Source organism: Chiloscyllium plagiosum, chromosome 31 (genome assembly GCF_004010195.1).
Source record: "Chiloscyllium plagiosum isolate BGI_BamShark_2017 chromosome 31, ASM401019v2, whole genome shotgun sequence".
In the NCBI taxonomy this organism is placed as follows: domain Eukaryota; kingdom Metazoa; phylum Chordata; class Chondrichthyes; order Orectolobiformes; family Hemiscylliidae; genus Chiloscyllium; species Chiloscyllium plagiosum.
Window position 1 is genome coordinate 38,574,240 of NC_057740.1, and position 22,759 is coordinate 38,596,998.

Genomic DNA, 22,759 nt, shown 5'->3' on the forward strand with positions numbered 1-22,759 from the left:
GTTGAAGTCAGAGAGTGGTGGTAGATGGTAAATATTCAGCCTGGAGCCCAGTTACAAGTGGAGTTCTGCAGGGATCAGTTCTGGGTCCTCTGCTGTTTGTAATTTTTATTAATGACTTAGATGAGGGAGTCGAAGGGTGGGTCAGTAAATTTGCAGATGATACGAAGATAGGTGGAGTTGTGGACAGTGAGGAGGGTTGTTGTCGGCTGCAGAGGGACTTAGATATGATGCAGAGCTGGGCTGAGGAGTGGCAGATGGGGTTCAACCCTGCCAAGTGTGAGGTTGTCCATTTTGGAAGAACAAATAAGAATGCGGAATACAGGGTTAATGGTAGGGTTCTTAGTCAGGTGGAGGAACAGAGGGATCTTGGGGTCTATGTACATAGATCTTTGAAGGTTGCCACTCAGGTGGATAGAGTTTGTAAGAAGGCCTATGGAGTATTATCGTTCATTAGCAGAGGGATTGAATTCAAGAGTCGTGAAGTGATGTTGCAGCTGTACAGGACTTTGGTTAGGCCACAGTTGGAGTACTGTGTGCAGTTCTGGTCGCTTCACTTTAGGAAAGATGTGGAAGCTTTGGAGAGGGTGCAGAGAAGATTTACCAGGATGTTGCCTGGAATGGAGAGGAAGTCGTACGAGGATCGGTTGAGAGTTCTCGGCCTTTTCTCGTTGGAACGGCGAAGGATGAGGGGTGATTTGATAGAGGTTTATAAGATGATCAGAGGAATAGGTAGAGTAGACAGTCAGAAACTTTTTCCCTGGGTACAACAGAGTGTTACAAGGGGACATAAATTTACGGTGAAGGGTGGAAGGTATAGGGGAGATGTCAGGGGTGGGTTCTTTACCCAGAGAGTGGTTGGGGGCATGGAATGCGCTGCCTGTGGGAGTGGTAGTGTCAGAATCTTTGGTGACCTTTAAGCGGCAATTGGATAGGTACATGGATGGGTGCTGAAGCTAGGACAAATGTTCGGCACAACATCGTGGGCCGAAGGGCCTGTTCTGTGCTGTATTGTTCTATGTTCTATGTTCTATATTCTATACTGGTGCTACCACCTTGTCTGCTTGCCTCCAGATACCATCCTCCCCTTTGAATGCTCCCTGCAGTTTCCATTGCTCTCTCTCTCTTCCTACGAGGTGTCCTCCTGGAGCTGCTGAATTTGGGTAGTGTCTTTTTCTAATTCAATAGTGGCTATTGCAGCCTCATCAATGGCTTCTTGATTTTGGGTTTGCTGAGCTGCTTGGTCTGCAGCCTGGTTTTCATTGAATTGTAGCCAGTTTGGGTTCTGTTTTGCTAGTTCCTTTTGATGGACCCTTACTTTTATTCCTGCATTCTCTTTTGGCTGTTCACTGGCATACAATAGTGCCTGAATTCTTAATTAGTGTTTGATAGGAGATCCCCCTGCGGTGGTGAACCCCCTTCAGCCCCATACCACCATGTAGTCATGGACTACACTGAAGGCATATTGACTGTGTATATATTCACGATATTTCCTTTTGCTAGTTCCAGCGCTTTGGTGAGTGCTACCATTTCTGCGACCTGTGCAGCCTGACTTCCATCAAACCTCCTGGACATAACTGTTTCTAACTTATCAGTTACCACAGCCCATCCTATTTGGGGCGAGCCTCCTACATATTTTCATGACCTGTCCATGAAGAGGGTCTCCTCGGCTGTGTCTAGAGGGTTATCCTTTACTCTTCCCCAATTTTCATCCTGATCTCCCTCCCCACAATTGTGCGGTTTCCCTGTGTCTAGAATTCCCACCGCTGGTTTTTTTCCCCGTATCCCTAACTATTAATTTATTCTGGGACTCAGGGTGTAACGGGACAGACCAGAACCCTTTGGCTATGTCTAAAACAGTGAAAATCTTGTGTTCAGGGGCCAAGCTGTTTAAAACAGTGGAGGGGTCAGCTACAATGGGGTGCAATTTGGGGGTGAACATATTTAGTCCTGTTCCATCAATGGTGAGCCTGTAGCTCCCATCAGGTGTTATTACTGGCCACGTCGGTGTTTGGCTATGTCTAAAACAGTGAAAATCTTGTGTTCAGGGGCCAAGCTGTTTAAAACGGTGGAGGGGTCAGCTACAATGGGGTGCAATTTGGGGGTGAACATATTTAGTCCTGTTTCATCAATGGTGAGCCTGTAGCTCCCATCAGGTGTTATTACTGGCCACGTCGGTGGGTTAGTTGTACTTGCAGTTGCTTTCAGGATTGCCTGTCTCACTAGTCCTTTCACTATCTCCACAACTCCCTTGTTATTTTTTGCATACATAGAATCTCATGAGATATATATATTATTTATTTCTACAAGTGTAGTTTCACAGAGGTAAGCTGGTGTTTTATCCCCTCCTACCCCAGTGAAGTGTATCATTTTGTTTGTGTGGGGTAAGGGTAGGTTTGTGATGGATACAGCAGCTCCTGTGCCCACTAGCATCTCACGTTTCCTCCCTCCTATTACTGCGGATACGTAAATTCCCTCCTCTCTCTTACCCTCATGAATGGGGGCAGCTGGTTGTCAGCTCTGCTGTCCTCGGGATCCCCGCGGTTCCGCGGTGTTCCGGGTTATGTTTGTGGGTGCACCATGCTTTTCCCAGCACACTGCCTCTCTGTGTCCTATTCTGTTGCAGTGGCTGCAGTATTTGACATTGTTCCTGGTCTAACTCGTGTATTCTGTCCTCCAGCTCTTTAGCTTCTTCCTGGCCCTTTCTCCACCTGCTCGGGGAGGCACTCACTTGCTCAATTAGGCCCGCTAACTGGTACACTAACACTACTCCGATCTTTTTAGTTTTATTCTGTTTATCTATCCACTCTCTCTGTTGTGCTAAGGTCTGGGATGGATCCCAACCACTTTTCTTCATTTGCTCTGACAGCTCTTGTCTGTCTGCCTTGTATTTCTCAATAAGGGAACCTGCAGTGTCCTACTTAAAACTATGATCTGACACTTAGCAGATTGTGTATCCCCGGATACCACCAACAGTAAAGTGTTCCTGGGGACTTCTCTACCCCCAGGCCTATAATACTGTCCCAGCACCATCTGTACAGCCGTAGCAGCCTTCTAGCAAGGTGTGATCTCTACCGTGGGACTTCTCTACCCTCCTGGCCACCACTACTTACCCAGCACCTCCCAATAGGCCCAGAAACCTACTTCTAGCCCAGTGTGTTCTCTACTGGTGCGACTCTTTACCCTCCCGTCCACCATCACTATTCAAGTTCTGTCATTTGACGACAGACTGACAGGGTATCACGGTTACTCAGTGTCCACGCTCCCCACCTCGGTAACGTGTACTCGACTGAGGTTTGGCTCTTGGTCAGAGTGATCAGCTCCTCTTCCTCACCACATTGGAAGTTACAAATACAAACAGCTCCCAGCTTTTAACATAAACTCTAACTGGACTCTGCGTTGTTCACCCCGACAGAGTCCAGTGTTACCTGACTTTACCACTTGGGCTTCACAGCTCCTAGTGCCCTCGGCGCCTCAATTCCCATTTTAAATCCCAACCTTCACCTGGAGGGGGTGGGGGGCACCCCTCTTAACAACCAGTTTAGTGCATGGTCTGTGAGACAGGCACTACCTCATCCTCTGGCACAAGCAGCAGGTTGTTGCTGTGTTTGCTGGTAAATTATATTGGATCAGTGGAAGAAACACGTCTAAACTGGAAATGACTATCTCTTGACCTTTCTGAAAAACAGCAGAAGCCACTGAAGTAGAGTCAGCTGCCAAGACCTATTGCAGCTGGATCATTGTCAGAATTGGTTAAAGTAACATCATCCAGATTGAATCTGATTTGGACATCTTATCAATTTACATCTGCCAGCATTGGAATCTCTATGACAGGATGTGGATTGTACCCCGAGAGGTCATGGAAATTTGGCAGCCTGTCTTGCCCATCATGCCCACCCCCTGTCATCAAACATCCATCTACTCCAGCATTTGTCCCATTGCCTTGTATTGGCGAATGTTTCAAGTGCAAATCTAAATACGTCTTCAATGTGATGGGGTTTTCTGCCTCTCCCACCCTTACAGACAGTGAATACCAGATTCCCACCACCCTCTGGCTGAAAGAAAATTTCTTCAAATCCCCTCTCAACTTGCTGCCCTTTGCTTTAAATCAATGTTCCCCTGGTTAATGCTCCTTTCACTGAGGGAAGAAGGTTCTTTCTATCTGCGCCCCTTATAACTTCAAACAGAAACCTCTCCCTTCGCATTTTCTGTTCCAAGGGAAAAAAACCCAAGCCTATGTAGTGTCTCTTCAGAGCTGAATCTCTCCAGCCCAGGCACCCTCCTTGTGAATCGCCTCTGCACCCTCTCTAATGCAGTTATATCCTTTCTGATATACAGACCACTCCAGACAGCTCCATATTCCTGAGGAAGGGCTTGTGCCCAAAATGTCGACTCTCCTGCTCCTCAGATGCTGCCTGACCTGCTGTGCTTTTCCAGCACCACACTTTTTGAGACTATGCCAGCTATGGACCAATTAATGTTATATTCAGCTCCATCATAACCTCTTGGCTTTTGTATTTAATGCCACTACTAATCAAGGCAAGTATCCCAGAGGCCTTCTGGACTATATTATTGACCTGCCCTACTGCCTTCAGAGATTTGTGGGCACCAAGATCCCTCTGATCCTCTGTACTCCTCGGGTCCAGCCCTTCATCAGGCATTGCTTTGCCTCACCTGTCCTCCCAAAAGCCAAGCTGGCTCCCCTGTTCAATACAATCACAGCTGATCTCATTTTGGCTTCAACTCTACTTTGCCACCCGTTTCCCTTCTCCCTCGATTCCCTGAGATTCCAAAAATACTGATTTGTGCTGAAATTGCTTTTCCCACAGACTGCTCTGCTTCCATGACTTCATTCTGCATTGTTCTATCCTCCTGGATTCTGCCATATAAGAACCAGGAGCAGGAGTAGGCCATTCAGTCCCTCCAACCTGCCCTGCCATTTAATATGATCATGGGTGATCTCATCTCAGCCTCAACTCCACTTTCCTGCTGGTGTTCCCTTTATCACGTTACTAATTAAAAATCTTATCTCCTCCTTAAATTTATTCAATATCCCAGGACTCTGGAGGAGTGAATTTCACAAATTCATGAACTTTTGAGAGAAGTAATTTCTCTGCATCTGTTTTAAATCTGCTAACCCTTATTCTAAAACTACGATCTCTCATTCTAGATTACCCCACAAGAAAAAAAACATCTTTTTTATGTCTACTTTGTCAATCCCCTTTAGCACCTCAATTAGATCTCCTCTCATTATTGTATGGAATCAATCAAGTGACCCTCCTCTGAACTGCCTCCAATACAGCTACATCCCTCCTCAAGTAGGGGCACCAACACTGTCCACAATCCTCAGATGCGGCCTAGTACTGTTGCAGATATTCTATTCCTGTAGCAATAAGTGATAAAATTCCATTGACATTCCTTATTTCCGGCTGTACCTGCATTCCACTTTTCTGCAGTTCATGCACAAGGACACCTAGATCCCTCTGCACCCTAGCTTCATAGGCTCATCTGGGCCTTGGTTCTCTATACTGCATTCTTTGGGCTTGTTCTCTGTACCTAGACTGTTCTTGTCATAATAATTAGTATGTTATGTCATAAAATCCCTACAGTGTGGAAGAAGGCCATTTGGCCCATCAAGTCCACACTGACCCTCCAAATAACATCCCACCCAGACCCACAACTCTGCATTTCCCACAGCTAATCCACCTAGCCTGCACATCCCCGGACACTCTGGGAAATTTAGTATAGCCAGTCCACCGAACCTGCACATCTTTGGACTGTGGGAGGAAACTAGAGTGTCAGGTGGAAACCCACTGGGAGAATGTGGGTCTAGATTAGAGTGGTGTTGGAAAAGCAGAGCAGGTCAGGCAGCATCTGAGATGCAGGAAAATCGGCATTTCGAGCAAAAGCCCTTCATCAGGACTCATCGGATGTTGCCTGACCTACTGTGTGTTTCCAGCACCACTCTAATCTAGACTCTGAGTTCCAGCATCTGCAGTCCTCACTTTGGCCTACTGGGAGAATGTGCAATCTCCACACAGACAGTCGCCAGAGGCTGAAAATGAGCCCAGGTCTGCGAGGTAACAGTGCTAACCACTGAGCCACTGTGCCATCCCACAACTTAGTCACAAGTTTCTTGTACAATTCTTCCATTTTTTTCTTCTTACAGTCTTGATAGCAAGTGACAGTTGATGTCAGCGTTACACCATCCTGCATATTAAGGAGTCACATGACACCAGTTTATAGTCCAACAGGTTTATTTAAAATCACAAGCTTTCAGAGCACTGCTCCTTCATCAGGTTAAGTGCACGTATCCTGCACATACTCAACCCCATTATTATTGTTCTTTTTCTCAGCTTTAACTATATTCAATGACAAAGCAACCACAGCTCTCTACTATAGAGAAATGCAAAGATTCTCAATCCTTCAAGGAAAGACAGTCCTCAGCCGAGTACTAATACCCCGAGAATAAAGGCCTTGTTGCAGTGTCATGCATAAATGATGTGAAGGAAGATTCCAAATAGTCAGCCTTCTGGCAAAAGATCCCTGCTTCAGACCTATTCACAGAACTCCAACATAACCATCCTGATGTAACTAGACCAGAGCACCGAACTCACACTTGCTAATCCCAGTCTTAGACTATGGTCTTGGCACATTAGAAAGACCGTGTGCAAACTTAGATAGACCATGAGGGAGTGCATTGCAGGTAGGACAGTTTTTGAATAACCTGTCGAGTTGAGGCCCCCGAAAGTGAACGTTAGCAATTCCATAGCGACTATTTTGAAGAAGGGAAAAGGCAACTGGATGGTTACATGAATAGGAAGGGTTTAGAGGGATATGGGCCAAATGCTGGCAAATGGGACTAGGTTAATGGAGAATATCTGGTCAGCGTGGACAATTTGGACCAAAGGGTCTGTCTCTGAGCTGTACACCTTTGTACCTCAGCGTCCCGGGCAAAGGTTATTCATCAACCTTCACAAAGAACAGATCATTTGGCCATGGTCATGCCTTTGTTAGTGGGAGCTTGCTGCATGTAAACTGAGTACCATGTTTCCTTTATTAAGAAACTCTTGAAACGGTATCTCTTTAACTAAACTTTTGGTCAGATGATTTATGCGGCTCAGTGTCACATTTTGGAGTCCAATGCTGTTGTGAACATTAAGGGTGATGCTGCGAGTCTATACTACAAAATTGCATTGTTTGTTGCAAAACGTCCTGAGATATTGTGAGATTTTAGCGGACACTACAGAAATGTGTGTTTTGCATGCTTCCTCCAGTAAATGATCAATGAGTGGTTTTGGTTTGTTTTTTTTCATTGTCCAACAGGATTTCCCACTAGCCAATGAGTGGAATGTTCCAGAAGGAATGTTGGTGTTTGCAACATAAAGCACAAAGGGACAAAGGTCTCTACACCTCTGTGGTTTATCCATACAATATGATGCATTGTTAATACATTAAAACAGCAGCTAATGAACTTGAAGGTCAGATGTAGTTTATTAACCATGTGGGAGGTACCTATGACTGTGAGTTATTTGAACTTTCATGAGTAAATATTTCTGAAAGAATGACAATCAGACTGCTGTTTAATCAAGGAGAAAATGAGAATGTAGAACTCCAACTCATTTGTGAAAACTATTGGATAATAGTTTACTTGTATCATCCCTGAAGCTGGATACAATGTTGAAACCCAGGACTAGAGGTTCCGTTCAGGGTCAGGTTTTAGATACTCGGGTAATTGTCACATCCTGACTCCATTTTGCTACATCTGCATTAATTATTGCATTAATAGTTCAACTCTTAAGTGGATCCAGAGATAAAATTCACGCCCGGTTAGTGGCAACGGCTAACGCCTGATTGGCCAACGTGTGTAAAGTTCAAAAGCAGCCAGCAGCCGCAGTGTGGTTCCCATTGCCTTGGAGATTGAAACAGGTAAGAGAGCAGAGGGTCAGCTGACCCACAGTGCAGACTACTGGCCGAACGGTCAATCACAAGGTACACATCATGGCAACTCTGTGCCCCCATTCAAGCATCTCTACTTCAATGACCCCTTTTTCTGCCCCTCAATACTTCATTACAGCAGCAATGACAAATTGTCGTAACCTACCCACCCTTCACCGCCCCCCCCACCCCCTTCCTACTGGAAGATCTGCACTAAGGCCGTTTCCTCCTCCCATTCATCACTTTGAACATCTCCTCTGGTCCCTTCCACCCCTTTGAGAAGCTCTTCCACGGGATTAGCAGCTGAGTAATTGGGAGTGGCTTCTTCTATACATTCCACAGATGTGCAGGTTGGGTGGTGAATTGGCCATGGGAAATACAACGTTATGGCGTTTGGGTAGAGGGGATAGGTTTGGGTGGGATGTTCTTCAGTGGGTCGGTGTGGACTCGATGGGCTGAATGGCCTGCTGTCGGGATTCTGTATTTCTAAGAAAGGCTGGAACATTTGCAGCTTTCTTCAGACAGATGTGCCAAGTGACAGACCCATTTTAGCCCCCTCCTGAAGTCTGAACTACAGAAGCAATCATCTCAACACCCACAAACAAAGCAGCATTAGAACATTATTTCAATGAGCCACCACACACTGCAGCACAGAGGAACTAAGCAGAGCAGAGGAAAATCACCTATACAGTGTATTCAAAAAGAACGGGTACCCAATGAACACAGTCTGCTGATTTCTCAGCAACAAACCCAAACAAGCAGACAAAACGCGTCCAGAAACCCTAGCCACTCTCTCCTACATCAAAGACATCTCGGAAATGATTGCCAGACTACTCAGACCCCTTGGCATCATGGTAGCCCACTGTTATGAAGATGTGGGTGTATTTTAAGAGAGTTAAAAGCAGCAGAATGAGCGGACACAGCACCAAGTGTTCTCAAAAAGGCAACAATGTAACACTGGGTCAAACAACTCCATTAGATCATTGCCTGGAGACAAAAACAAATTCAAATTCGGCCAATCAGTTTAAATTATACCCCAAAAAATACCAAACTCCAATCCAGTTTGAATTGAGTATATTGACAATCTTAAAAGCCAATGACACAATCCAATGCCTGTGGGTATAAGACCAGGGAAAATTGAACAGTTGAGAGGAGAACTGCCCAGCCCAGCCTGTAAACAGACTGCCCAAAAAATAGTTCTCTTAAAAATGTACCTTTTTGATCAATAACCTGTGATGCAGAAATTCCTAAGAAGATGAAAAGAAGACACAGGAATATCCAAATAGAAGCTGCCTGGTTTTGAAATAAGAACTGTGGTTTTGTAAATCTTAACTGGGAGTTTTATCGGACTAGTATTACAGAAGGGAAGGTAACAGATAGGCTAGGTGGAGAAATGGTAAAGCGTGGTTCGTTAATTATTCCCTGTTATACTTTAAGAAATAAAGTTGTTAATTGTTACTTTAAATAGTCCTAGGCCACTGGAATTTTTACTGCATGGGATAAATCTTTTCTGTGTTGCTGGTTTTAAATTTAACAGGAGGGTTTACCCCCATGTCTAACACTCACAAACCCATAAATACATTAAAACAGCAGCTAATGAACTTGAAAGACCCTATACAGACAACAGGCAAAACTAATATCATTTACAAAATACCGTGCAAGAACTGTAACAAACACTACATTGGACAAACAGGCAGAAAACTAGCCACCAGGATACATGAACACCAACTAGCCACAAAAAGACATGACCCTCTCTCACTAGTATCCTGACATACACTTGAAGAAGGGCACCACTTCAACTGGGACAACACATCCATCCTAGTACAAGCCAAACAGAGACACACATGAGAATTCCTACAAGCATGGCATTCCATCCCAGAACTCTATCAACAAATACATTGACTTGGATCCCATTCCCAAGAAAAAAGACAGGAAATAACATCACCACAGGAAATGACATCACCAACTCAAGGAAACCTAAACACATAAGTAAAAAGTGGGCCATACCACCAGAGCCTCATCAGAGATTATGTTACCTAGCATGGTGACGAAACATCTGAAATTAACATTCCAGCTCAGTGAGCAAATTTACATCCACAGGTACGTCCTTCAGGATTTGGCCAGTTCAGTCAATAGACAACTAACAAGTCACCTTTAGTAAAGGAATAAACTATTTAAAATTGTGGTGGAAGCAGATTCAGTCTTGACATTCAAAAAAAGGAATTGGATAGTACCTGAGAGACAGGATTTACAGCATTACAGGAATAAGCAGGGGATTGAGGTAAAGGAAGTATTAGTCTAGCTGTAATGTTACTGGATTCATCAACCCCAGATTAATGCTCTGAGAACATGTGTTCAAATCCCACCATGCCAGATGATGAAATTGGAATCCAATAAAAATCAGAAATGAAAAGCTAGTCAACCAAAATCCCATCCTTTTCACACCTGAGAGAAGGAAATCTGCTGTCTTCACCTGGTTTGGCCTACATGTGACTCCAGACCCACAGCAATGTAGTTGACTCTTAACTGCCCTCTGGGCAATTAGGGATGGGCAATAAATGCTGCTCCAGCCAACGACACCCACATCTTGTGAATGAATAAACAATAGGTTAGTAGTGGGAATGGATATGATAGGCCAAAAGGCTTGTGTCATTCAACATTCTATCAAGCCATTAGTATCATCTAGACCTTTAATAGAAGTGAAGCCTGATTATGAACTGGAAGGGAAGACATAAAAGGAATAGCATTACTGAGCCTTTCTCATTACCTGGTTAATGGATGTTACTGAGTCATTGAAGGAAGACTAATCAGACAGCTAATCAAGACAACATGTTTTCAATCTCTTTAAAAAGCCTCTGCCCTGTGAGTTGCTTCAGTGTCTGAGGAGTCACAAATGGTGCTGAACATCCCCACTTCTGACCTTATGATGAAGGGACGTTCATTGAAGAAGCTGCTGAAGATGGTTGGGCCTATGGACATTACCCTGAGAAACACCTGCAGAGTTGACCTGGAGCTGAGATGACTCATCTCCAATACCATAACACCACAACCAAATTCCAATCAGTGGAGGGTTTTCCACATGATTTCAGTTGACTCCAGTTTTGCTCCTGGATACTTAGTAAAATACTGTCTTGATGTCAAGGGCTGTCACTCTCACCTACCTCTGCAATCCAGCTCATTTGTCCATGTTTGAAACAAGGCTGAGTGGCCCTGGCATAACCCAAGCTGAGTGTCAGTGAGCAGGTTACACCTCTGCCAGCACTACCTGATAGCACTCCAACAAGCCCTTCATGATGTTGCTGATGAATGAGAGTAGGCACTTAGCCGGCTTGCATATTTGTCCTGTTTCTCATGTACAGCTCAAACTTGGCCAATTTTCCAAGTTTTGGGGTAAATGCCAGTGTTCTCGTTACACTGGAACAGTTTGGTAAGGGAGCAACAAGTTCTGGAGCACAAGTCTTCAGTACTATTGCTGGAATGTTGTCAGGGCCTATACCTTTGCTAAATCCAAAGCCTTGACTCATTTTCTGGTATCAGATTAGCTGAAGACGGACATCTGTGAAGCTGGGGACTACTGGAGAAAGCCAAGGTAAAACTGCTTCAGGCTTGCTGCAAATCCCTTGAATTTTGCATTGATGTGCAGACTGCCCTGAAATTGAGAATAGGGATATTTGTGAACTCTTCCCTCCCAGTGAGTTTTTAAATTGCCCATCACTGTTCACAATTGGATGTCGCAGGTATACAGAGCTGAGATCTGATCTATCAAGTGTGGGATCCCTCAGCTCATTGCATTGTTGCTTCCACTGTTTGGTGTGCAAGTAATTCTGAAACTAGGTAGCCTCACTAGCTTGCCACCTCAATATTTGCAGCCAAGACTCCTGCACTCTTTACAGGAACAGCACTGAACTTTCAACTCAATGGTAAATGGTTGAGAGGAGATATGCCGAACTGTGAGGTTGCAGATTGTGTTGGAGTGCAATTCTGCGGCTACTGATCACCTGACATGTCTGGAAAAATCTTTACATAATCCTAGCCAATATAAATATTTTAGTTTAGTGTGAAGAGATAGTCTTAAAATGTTGTTGCAATACTCAAATGGAACTATCACTTTGATGGACCCACTGCCCATGCATCACTCAATACTATTTGATATTGTTTCCCCTTCCTCATTAACATTTTGTCTTTTAAAATAATAACACTCAGATATTGGCTCTGATTCAATTTCTGAGTAGACTTTTTGAGACACCTGTCTCAATTCAGAATCCGTTGGTTGAGTTTATATTAAAGAAGATGTCAACCTCATTCTCTTTAACTCCCACTTTCCAATTAAACTTTCGAAAATAATCTTAGACAATGGAATTTCTAAGATTCCCCCTGTTCCTGGCAAAGCCAGTGAGCGTTAGATTAAGGTACAATGCAGTCAGGTAATAATGCAGAATGTTCCTCTCATTTCTTTTATTTCTCAATACCTGAGTGAGGCCCATATTTTTGAACCAGACAGGTTATTCCCCAAGATAAAATTAATTCCTTCTGTAGGGATTTGTTGTACTATCAAACACTTCTTTTATTTGCTAAGTCACTCCTTAATTAAACTTTACACAATGGAACTGTTTCTAACCTTTTACATATATCTCCAACTAATATATTTTTTTCCCCCTTCATTAACCCCCCTGGAAAACATAGAATTATCAGCTAGCATCAGTTATTCACTTACTCCAGAGTGTCTCAATATTTTTATTAACTTACCTCACTGATTGGACAAATAAAGAAATAAATCTTCATCTAAAATAAAATATTCAGAACCTACGCGGTCTGGTTCTCTTTATCAACAACAGAGGAAAGTTATTTCTTGGCTGATGATGTTTGGTCAGAGAGTTAGACATAATGGGTTTAATCGTGTCCTTCCACACCACAACAATTCTGAGATTCAGTGACTGTCCACAGCTATCACTTCCTTCCTAACAGGTTCTAAGGGAATGCACTGCCCTTATACAATGTTGTAGTTTTTAACATCTATTGCCTCTCCTAATGTTTGCTTTTCCACTAAGACAGTTCTGTTGTCTCCTAGAATGTTGTCATTTGCTGTATTAAAATGATGTGTTCACAGCAAGGCATAAGCAATAATTCTAAATTTGAAATTAAAAATGGAGTCAGCATCAAAAGCCAAACAGCATTTCTTCTTTAAAAATCACCCTGCAAACTGCTCACCTGTGCAAGCTGAAAGAAGAGTACCTTTGTTCTCCAGAATTTTCCAAACGTAGCCTTTAACTTGTAGAAATTGTGCAATGCTTCCTTTCCTTATACTTCACATTCTATTGTAGACTTTGTCACACTGTCACAGGCTCTTGCACATCATTCCACTTTCTCCTCTTATGGTTACACAAATGTAATTAAAGCCGTTTTTCTGAGGAACAAAATGACATATGTTAACAAGCAATCAACAACTCAGCAGCACAAAATTGCTTCATTATAAAACCAACTTAGCCCTTTCGCAATTTTAGCACCACAGCTGAGAAAAATGTTATAGTGCTCACAGGATCGTATCTGCACAAGTCCTGGAGGTATTTTCTAATCAACCTATCCAGGGATGCTATTACGCACCTCTGGAGCAGGTGGGATTTTATCACAGGTCCTCTGGCTCAGAGTTAGGGACACTACCACTACACACAAGAGCCCCTTGTACCAGCTTTCAAAGCTTTTTGACTTAATGCCAAACTCCTGCCTTTCCTCCCCAACGCTGCCTCTTGTTTCTATTGAAATAATGAGCCAACGCCTTCTTGAATGGATCAACTGAACATGTCTCTCCCATGCTTCCAGGCAGTGCATTGGAAACCCAGACTACTTGGTGGAAATGGGTTGGGAAATCTGGTCGGCATGGACGGGTTGGACTGAAGGGTCTGTTTCCATGCTATACATCTCTATGACTCTATATTCGCTTGTTTGCAAAACACTTTAAAATTGTGTCCTCTCGATCTCCATCTTTTTTTTTAAAATATTTTTATTGAAAACCCATTTTAATCGTTTACAAAACATTTATAAACTAAAAAAAAGATAAACACCATTAAAACAGAAAAAAGGCAGTAGAAAAAAAAGCCATAACACAGTACCATTATTAATAAATGACCTACTATTAGAGTCATAGAGATGTACAGCATGGAAACAGACCATTCGGTCCAACCCGTCCATGCCGACCAGATTTCCCAACCCATTTCCACCAAGTAGTCTGGGTTTCCAATGCACTGCCTGGAAGCATGGGAGAGACATGTTCAGTTGATCCATTCAAGAAGGCGTTGGCTCATTATTTCAATAGAAACAAGAGGCAGCGTTGGGGAGGAAAGGCAGGAGTTTGGCATTAAGTCAAAAAGCTTTGAAAGCTGGTACAAGGGGCTCTTGTGTGTAGTGGTAGTGTCCCTAACTCTGAGCCAGAGGACCTGTGATAAAATCCCACCTGCTCCAGAGGTGCGTAATAGCATCCCTGGATAGGTTGATTAGAAAATACCTCCAGGACTTGTGCAGATACGATCCTGTGAGCACTATAACATTTTTCTCAGCTGTGGTGCTAAAATTGACCTTACCATTAAGTGTATAAGTCCTGCTAAGATTTGCTTTCCCAAAATGCAGCACCTCGCATTTATCTGAATTAAACTCCATCTGCCACTTCTCAGCCCATTGGCCCATCTGGTCCAGATCCTGTTGTAATCTGAGGTAACCCTCTTCGCTGTCCACTACACCTCCAATTTATACCAGAACAAACTTTTCTACTTAAACTAAACTACAGACATATTAAATACTAACTTAAACTAAATTCAAATAACTTAAATTAAATAATATCTCACTACTTTATTCTGTCTCACTCATCACACCTCCACTGAGTCTTCTGTCCCTGGGAGCACCATCTACAGTACCCATATTCTTTTCCCCCAGCCTCCTCCTCCCGGGGCCCCACAGGCGCCCATACTGATTCCCATGGCTATACCACAGCCCTAATTAATATTGCTGATAAGTCAGCGTCAATATAATTTTAAAAAGGGCTGCCATGTCTTGTAAAACTGTTCCGTTTTGTGGTGCACCATATTTGTGAGGTAGTCTTGGGTGAGATGCTGCATCACCAGCCTACGCCACCCATAAGACCTGGGGGGGTTTTCTGACGTCCAATTCAGTAGAATGTTCTTCCTCGCACAGTGGGTAAGAATGTTAAACAATCTCTTCCTGCGTTCTCCCAGAGAGGAAATGTGTTGCTGGAAAAGCGCAGCAGGTCAGGCAGCATCCAAGGAGCAGGAGAATCAACGTTTCGGGCATGAGCCCTTCTTCAGGGCTCATGCCCGAAACGTCGATTCTCCTGCTCCTTGGATGCTGCCTGACCTGTTGCGCTTTTCCAGCAACACATTTTCAGCTCTGATCTCCAGCATCTGCAGTCCTCACTTTCTCCTTCTCCCAGAGAGGGCAAATTTGGTAACCCCAAAAGAAGCAATACCAGATCCACATTAATGTCAATCCCCAGGATGACCTTTAACTCCCTTATTATAGCACTCCAATATCTCTGGATCGCACAACAGGACCAGTAACAGTGTGTGAGAATGTCTATACTAATGTTACATTGGGGACATCCAGATGACGCTCCTCTCTTGAACTTAGCCAGCCTCTCTGGCATCATGAGCCCTGTGTATAATCTTCAATTGCATGGCCTGAGCCCTGTTACATACTGAGATTTTCCTTATATTCCCCCAAATGTCTTCCCATATCTCCCATGAAATATCCTCTCCTAAGTCTCAATTCCACATCCTACAGAGTCCTTCCATGTTCCCCCAGGGTGCGACCTTTCTGTAAGTGATATAAAATACTGGGTGAAAGAGCACCCGTACCCCGGAATATTCTTTTCTCCACGTCTGATTTGTAACACTGGACCAGGAGTGTGGTCTTCCTCTGTATATAGCCCCTCGTCTGGAAGTATCGGAAAAGGTCCCTATTAGACAATCCATATTTCTGATGTAACTGACTAAATGACATCACGACCTCCGTCTCGAATAAGTCTCCCAGACAAAAGATTCCCTTATTCTCCCAAGCCTTAAAAACGGAGTCCATTACCCCAGGTTTAAATCCTTGAGCTCCCACCAACGAGGTAAATGGTGAAGTCTTAGACCAATTGCCCTCATCTTGCCTCATTATCCTCCAGGCTTTTACTGTATTTAAAATAATTGGACTTTTACACTGCTGGGTCAATGGATTTCATTTTGTCCATGAATAATAAATTAATTAAAGAACATCTCGATTGTGAGGCTTCAATATCAAGCCAAATCGACTCCGAAATACCCCCTACCCAGTCACCACCATATGTTAACCGAGCACTTAATTGATATATCTTCAAATCTGGAAGATCCATCCCTCCCTCAGCCTGTGAAAGCTGCAATTTAGTGAATTTAATTAGAGGGAGCCTATGGCACCAAATAAAGGACTCTAGCCAACCGCTGAGACTCCGTAACACTTGTCTGGATAACAACAACGGGAGAATTCTCATGGGGTATAACAGGCGAGGAAGAACATTCATCTTCATCAGGGCTATTCGGCCCAACCACGATAACGGTAAACCACTCCCACCGCTGCAAATCCTGTTTTATCCTCTCTAGTAGGTGTGCATAGTTAGCTTTATACAGCTTGTGGAAGGAATTGGTAATAAAAGCTCCCAAATATAAAAAACCTTTTGGCGAATATCTAACCGGGAATGCATTCCGTCCGTCACTAATCCCCCTACAGGCATGGCTTCCGATTTTGTAAAATTGATCTTGCAACCACCATATGAATTAATTGTTTGGATCAGTCGAGGAACAAACTTCTCTGGATCGGCCAAAAATAAAAGGACATCATCAGTGTACAGGGTGACCTTATGCTCCCTCATTCCCACCTTTGGCACTATTATTTCAGGATCTGTCCTGATAGTTTCGGCTAACGGCCCAATTGCCAAGGTAAAGAACAGCGGTGACAGAGGACACCCCTGTCAACTACCTCTTCCAATGTTAAAGTTATTAGACTTAGCACTGTTTGTAATGACTGCGGCCTTAGGATCATTATACAGTACTGCTACCCATCTGGCAAAGGATCCCCCCCCCAATCCAAAAACAGATACAGCCATCCTATCTGACGCCTTTTCTGCGTCTAGGGAGCTCACCAACCCTGGAATCAATCTTTTGAAATCTACATTCAACAGTGAAATGGGTCTGTATGAAGCACATTCTTCAGGGTCTTTCCCTTCTTTACAATGAGGGAGATATTAGCCTCCCGAAGAGAAGGCAGCAGACAATTCTGTGAGTAAGAATAATTGTACTTCCCCAGAAGTGGCTCCACTAACAGGTTTATGAATTCCTTATAGAACTCAGTTGGGAATCCACCTGGCCCCAGTGCTTTGCCACCCTGGAGATGCCTTATTGCTTCCTGCACTTCCTGTACCATTATGGGCACATTCAAAAGGGAAACCTACTCTCTACTTATATTGGGGAGGTCCAGATTTTGAAAAAAAGGACTGCATTCCCATTGTACCGTGTTCGCGGCCCCTCCGACCAATATAGCTCTGCAAAGTATTCCCTAAACCTAACATTGGTCTTCTTCAATTCGCAGGTAATTGTACCAGCCTTCTGCCTAACAGACATAATAGATTGGGAAGCTTTTTTCCTCCTAGCCAAATAAGCCAGATATCTACCAGACTTATCTCCAAACTCAAACAGTCTTTGTTTGGCAAAGGAAACCACTTTTTTAGCCACTTGTGTGGGCGTTGAGTCGAGAGCAGCCTGGAGAGCTGGTGACCTGCTGCAGCTTAACCAATGACAGCCTGTTATAATATGTTTTCTCAGCTACCTTCAGCTGGGTCTCCAGCATCCATTGCTGCTCCTCCCTCTGCCTCTTTCTCATCGTTGAATATGAAATGATCAGACCTTATAAATATGCCTTAGTGGCCTCCCAAAGCATTGCTGGATTACTAGCCGTACCTGAATTAATATCCCAAAACGCCACGGACTCTCTAGTAATGTATTCAACAAATTCACTATCCCCTAACAAAAATGGATCGATGTGCCAGTGACATGCATTCATTCCACTAACAGGTTTATGAATTCCTTATAGAACTCAGTTGGGAATCCACCTGGCCCCAGTGCTTTGATTTTAACATCTAGATACACTGGTGCATGTTCCAAAACAGTTATATTCCTAATTTTGCACGCCAATGTTCTGTCCAGACCGTCAGTTGGCATAAAAACATATCAATTCGCACATGGCATTTGTGTGGGTTGGAATAAAACGTGAAGTCTCTTCCATTAGGGTGGAGTTACTTCACTAGTCCCAACTCATCGCACATGTTCACCAGCTGTTTAGACTGCGTGGGCAATACCTGCCAGGTCCTTTGGTACCCTGTCAACCTCTGGATCTATAAAGCGATAAAATTCCCTCCTACAATCATGCGGTGACTCCAAGATTCATTAATTTAGCCACTGCATCAATTAGAAATTTAAGAGGGAGCACGGGGGGACAATATACATTCAAAATGCCATACTCTTCTCCATGTATTAGGGCTTTAAGAATAATAAACCATCCATGTTCATCCTTAATCTGCTCCGTTACCTGGAAAGGGAGGTTTTTTTCTTATCAATATAGCCACTCCTCTACTCTTAGAGCTGAAGGATGAGAAAAATACCCTGTCATAACTCCCACCTGCTGCAGTTTCAGATGTTCCTTATCAGTTAGATGCTTCTCTTGCAGTGACTTATGGTGTACCTCAGGAGTCCATGTTGGGATCACAAATATACACATTTCTACATTAACAGTCTGGTCAAAGGAACTGAGGGTATTGTTGCTAAGCTTCCAGATGACACAAAGATAAGTGGAAGGACGGATAGTGGTGAAGAGGCAGAGAGGTTGCAGAAGGACTTGGACAGGCTAGGAGAGGGGAAAAGAGGTGGCAGATGGAATACCATGTGGGAAACTGTGAGGTTGTACACTTTGGTAGGAAGAAAAGAAGTGTGGACTATTCTTTAAATGGAGAAAGGCTTCGGAAATCTGAAATACAAAGGGACTTGGAAGTGCACGTTCAGGATTCTGGTAAGGTTAATTTATAGGTTCAGTTAGCAGCTAAGAAGGCAAATGCAATGTTAGCATTCAGTTCAAGGGGGCTACAATACAAGAGCAGAAATGGACTGCTAAGGTTTTGTAAGGCTCTGGTTAGACCGCATTTGGAATATTTTGAACATTTTTGGGCCCCATATCTAAGGAAGGATGTACTGGCCTTGGAGAGGGTCCAGAAAAGGTTTATAAGAATGATCCCAGGGATAAAAGGCTTGTCATATGAGGAATGGTTGAGGACTCTGTGTCTATACTTGATGGAGTTTAGAAAGATGAGGGAGACCTGATTGAAACTTACGGAATACTGAAAGGTCTGGATATGGTGAACATGGAGAAGATGTTTCCACAAGTGCCACACAGGATGTTGCTAAACAAAGTAAGAGCTCATGATGTTAGGGGCAAGGAACTAACACAGAGAGATGATCGACTGACTGACAGAAGGCAGAGAGTAAAGATAAAAGGGGCTTTATCAGGATGACAGCCAGTAACAAAGGTGTTCCTCAGGAATCCCCTTGACTAGAGGGGATGCCATATTGGATTTGGTGCTTGGCAACGAACCATGTCAGGTGTCAGATCTCTCAATGGGAGAGCATTTCAGTGATAGCGATCACAACTCCCTGACCTTTACTATACTCATGGAGAGGGATAGGAGTACACGGTATGGGAAAATATTTAATTAGGGGAAGGGGAATTACAATGTTATTATGCTGGAACTGAGGTGCCTAAATTGGGAACAAATGTGGAATGCACAACAGAAATGTGGAGGTTGTTTAGGAAGCACTTGCTGATAGTGTTGGATAGGTTTGTCCCACTGAGGCAAGGAAGGGATGGTAGGTTGAAAGATAGGTTGGGTGACAATGTGTTCCACATCCCTTGTCAAGAGGAAGAAGGAAGCTTGCTTAAGGTTGAGGAGGCAAGGATCAGACAGGGTTCCAGAGGTAGCCAGGAAGAACTGAAGAATGGACACAGGAGAGCTAGAAGGGGACGTAAAAAAGCTTGAACAGGGAGGATTAAGGAAATCCTGAAGGCATTCTACACTTCCATGAGGAACAAGAGGATGGCCAGAGTGAGGGTAGGGTCGATCAGGGATAGTGGAGGGAACTTGCACCTGGAGGTGGACAAGGTGGGGAAGGTCCTTAATGAATACTTTGCTTCAATATTCAGTACTGAGAGGAATCTTGACATTTCTGAAGACAGTGTGAAACAGACTATTCACTCAAACAGGTGGATTTAGGAAGGAAGATGTGCTGAAAACTTCGAAAAACTTAAGAATAGATAAATCCCCTGGGCCAGACAGGATGTACCCAAGGTTACTACAGGAAGTGAGGGAAAAGATTGTTACGCCTTTGGTGATGATCTTTGCATCCTCACTGTCTACTGGAGTAGTGCTAGATGATTGGAGGATGGCAAATGTTATTCCCTTTTTCAAGAAAGGTAATAGAGGTAATCCTGGAAATTACAGACCAGTTAGTCTTATGTTTGTGATGTGCAAAGTATTGGAGAGGATTCTGAGAGATAGGATTTATGATTACTTGGAAAATCATAGTTTGAGTAGAGATAGTCAATATGGCTTTGTGAGGGGCAGGTGAGGCCTCAGAAACCTTATTCAATTCATTGAGGATATGACAAAACACATTGATGAAGGGAGAGCAGTGGATGTGGTATACGTGGATTTTAGCAAGGCGTTCTCCCTGGTAGGCTCATTCAGAAAGTAAGGAGGCATGGATACAGGGAAATCTGGCTGTCTGAATACAGAACTGGCTGGCCCATAGAAGACAGAGGGTGGTAATAGATGGAAAGTATTCAGCCTGGAGCTCAGTGACCAGTGGTGTTCCACAGGAATCTGTTCTAGGACCTTTGCTCTTTGTGATTTTTATAAATGACTTGGATGAGGAAGTGGAAGGGTGGGTTAGTAAGTTTGCTGATGACGCAAAGGTTGATGGAGTTGTGGATAGTTTAGAGGGCTCTTGTAGGTTGCAACAGGACATTGACAGAAATCAGAACTGGGCTGCTAACTGACAGATGGAGTTCAACCTGGAAAAGTGTGAAGTGATTCACTTTGGAAGGTTGAATTTGAATGGAGAATACAGGGTTAAAGGCAGAATTCATGGCAGTGTGGAGCAACAAAGGGATCTTGAGGTCTATATCCATAGATCCCTTTAAGGGATAGAGTTGAGATAGGGTTAGATTGGATTAGATTCCCTACAGTATGAAAACAGGCCCTTGGCCCACCAAGTCCACACCGACCCTCTGAAGAGTAACCTACCCAGACCCATTCCCCCATCCCATATTCACGCCTGACTAATGCACCTAACACTATGGGCAATTGAGCATGGCCACTTCACCTGACCTGCACATCTTCAGATTGTGGGGGGAAACCAGAGCACCCGGAGGAAACACACGCAGACACAGGGAGAATGTGCAAACTACACAGAGACAGTCAGCCAAGGCAGAGATCAAACCCTGGTCCCTGGCACTGTGAGATAGCAGTGCTAACCACTGAGTCACCATGCCGCCCATTAAGAAGGGTTGTTAAGAAGGCACATGGTGTGTTGGCTTTCATTAGCAGGGGGATTGAGTTTTAAGAGTTGTGAGGTTATGCTGCAGCTCTCTACAGCCCTGGTTAGACCACACTTGGAATATTGTGTTCAGTTCTGGTCACCTCATTGTAGGAAGGATGTGGAAGCTTTAGAGAGGGTGCAGAGGAGATTTACCAGGATGCTGCCTGGTCTGGAGGGCATGTCTTATAAAGAAAGGTTGAGGGAACAAGGGCTTTTCTCACTGAGTGAAGGAGGATGAGATGGAGGTTTACGGGATGTTGAGAAGCATAGATAGAGTGAATAGCCACAGATTTTCTCCCAGGACAGACGTGTCTATCAAAAGGGGTCGTAGTTTTAAGGTGATTGAGGGACAGTTTAGGGGAGATGTAGTTTCTTTACAAAGAGAGTGGTGAGTGCATGGAATGCTCAGCCTGCAGGGAAGGTCGTACAATGAAGGGTATGTGGGTTAGTTTGATCTTACAGTGGGATAAAAGACCATAACGACATTGACGGCTGAAGGGCCTATGTGCTGTTCTGTTCTATGTTTTTAGGCGGAGAGATTGGGACCTGAGGATACAGCCTCAGAGTGAAGAGACAATCCTTAAAAACGAAGATGAGGAGGAGCTTCTTCAGCCAGAGGATGGTATATTTGTGGAACCCATTAGTACAGAGGGCTGTGGAGGCCAAGTCATTGAGTATATTTCACTTCAAGCTAGATACGTTCTGGATTAGTAAGGGGATCAAAATTATGAGGAGAAGGCAGGAGAATGGGTTTGAGAAACATAGTTACCATGACTGAATGGTGGAGCAGACTCAATGGGCCAAATGGCCTAATTTTCCTCCTATATCTTATGGTCCAAGGGCCAGACATTTTGGGACTCTACTCACTGGAGTCAAGAAGAGTGATTTAGGAGAAAGTGAGGACTGTAGATGCTGAAGATCAGAGCTGAAAATGTGTTGCTGGAAAAGCGCAGCAGGTCAGGCAGCATCCGAGGAACAGGAGAATCGACGTTTCAGGCATGAGCCCTTCTTCAGGAATGAGGAGAGTGTGCCAAGCAGGCTAAGATAAAAGGTAGAGAGGAGGGACTTGGGGGAGGGGCGTTGGAAATGTGATAGGTGGAAGGAGGTTAAGGTGAGGGTGATAGGCCGGAGTGGGGTTGGGGGCGGAGAGGTCAGGAAGA

General features: G+C 44.0%; 2 long non-coding RNA genes across 4 annotated transcripts in view; one reads left to right on the forward strand and one right to left on the reverse strand.

The window, feature by feature from the left end:
• The window catches only part of LOC122565441, a 16,767-nt gene extending 14,994 nt beyond the window's left edge, over positions 1-1,773 (forward strand). The window contains exons 3-4 of the long non-coding RNA XR_006316174.1: positions 276-281; positions 1,519-1,773. This is a non-coding gene — a long non-coding RNA (uncharacterized LOC122565441). The remainder of the gene's footprint in view (positions 1-275; positions 282-1,518) is intronic.
• LOC122565440 overlaps positions 1-22,759 on the reverse strand; it is a 66,223-nt gene that overhangs the window by 8,982 nt on the left and 34,482 nt on the right. The window contains exons 2-3 of one of the 3 annotated variants that reach the window (XR_006316172.1): positions 13,144-13,339; positions 10,483-10,521 (exon numbers count right to left, since the gene is read on the reverse strand). This is a non-coding gene — a long non-coding RNA (uncharacterized LOC122565440). Of the gene's footprint in view, positions 1-10,482; positions 10,522-10,552; positions 11,585-13,143; positions 13,340-22,759 lie in introns of those variants that run through there. The other 2 variants (XR_006316173.1, XR_006316171.1) reach the window with 2 other exon arrangements.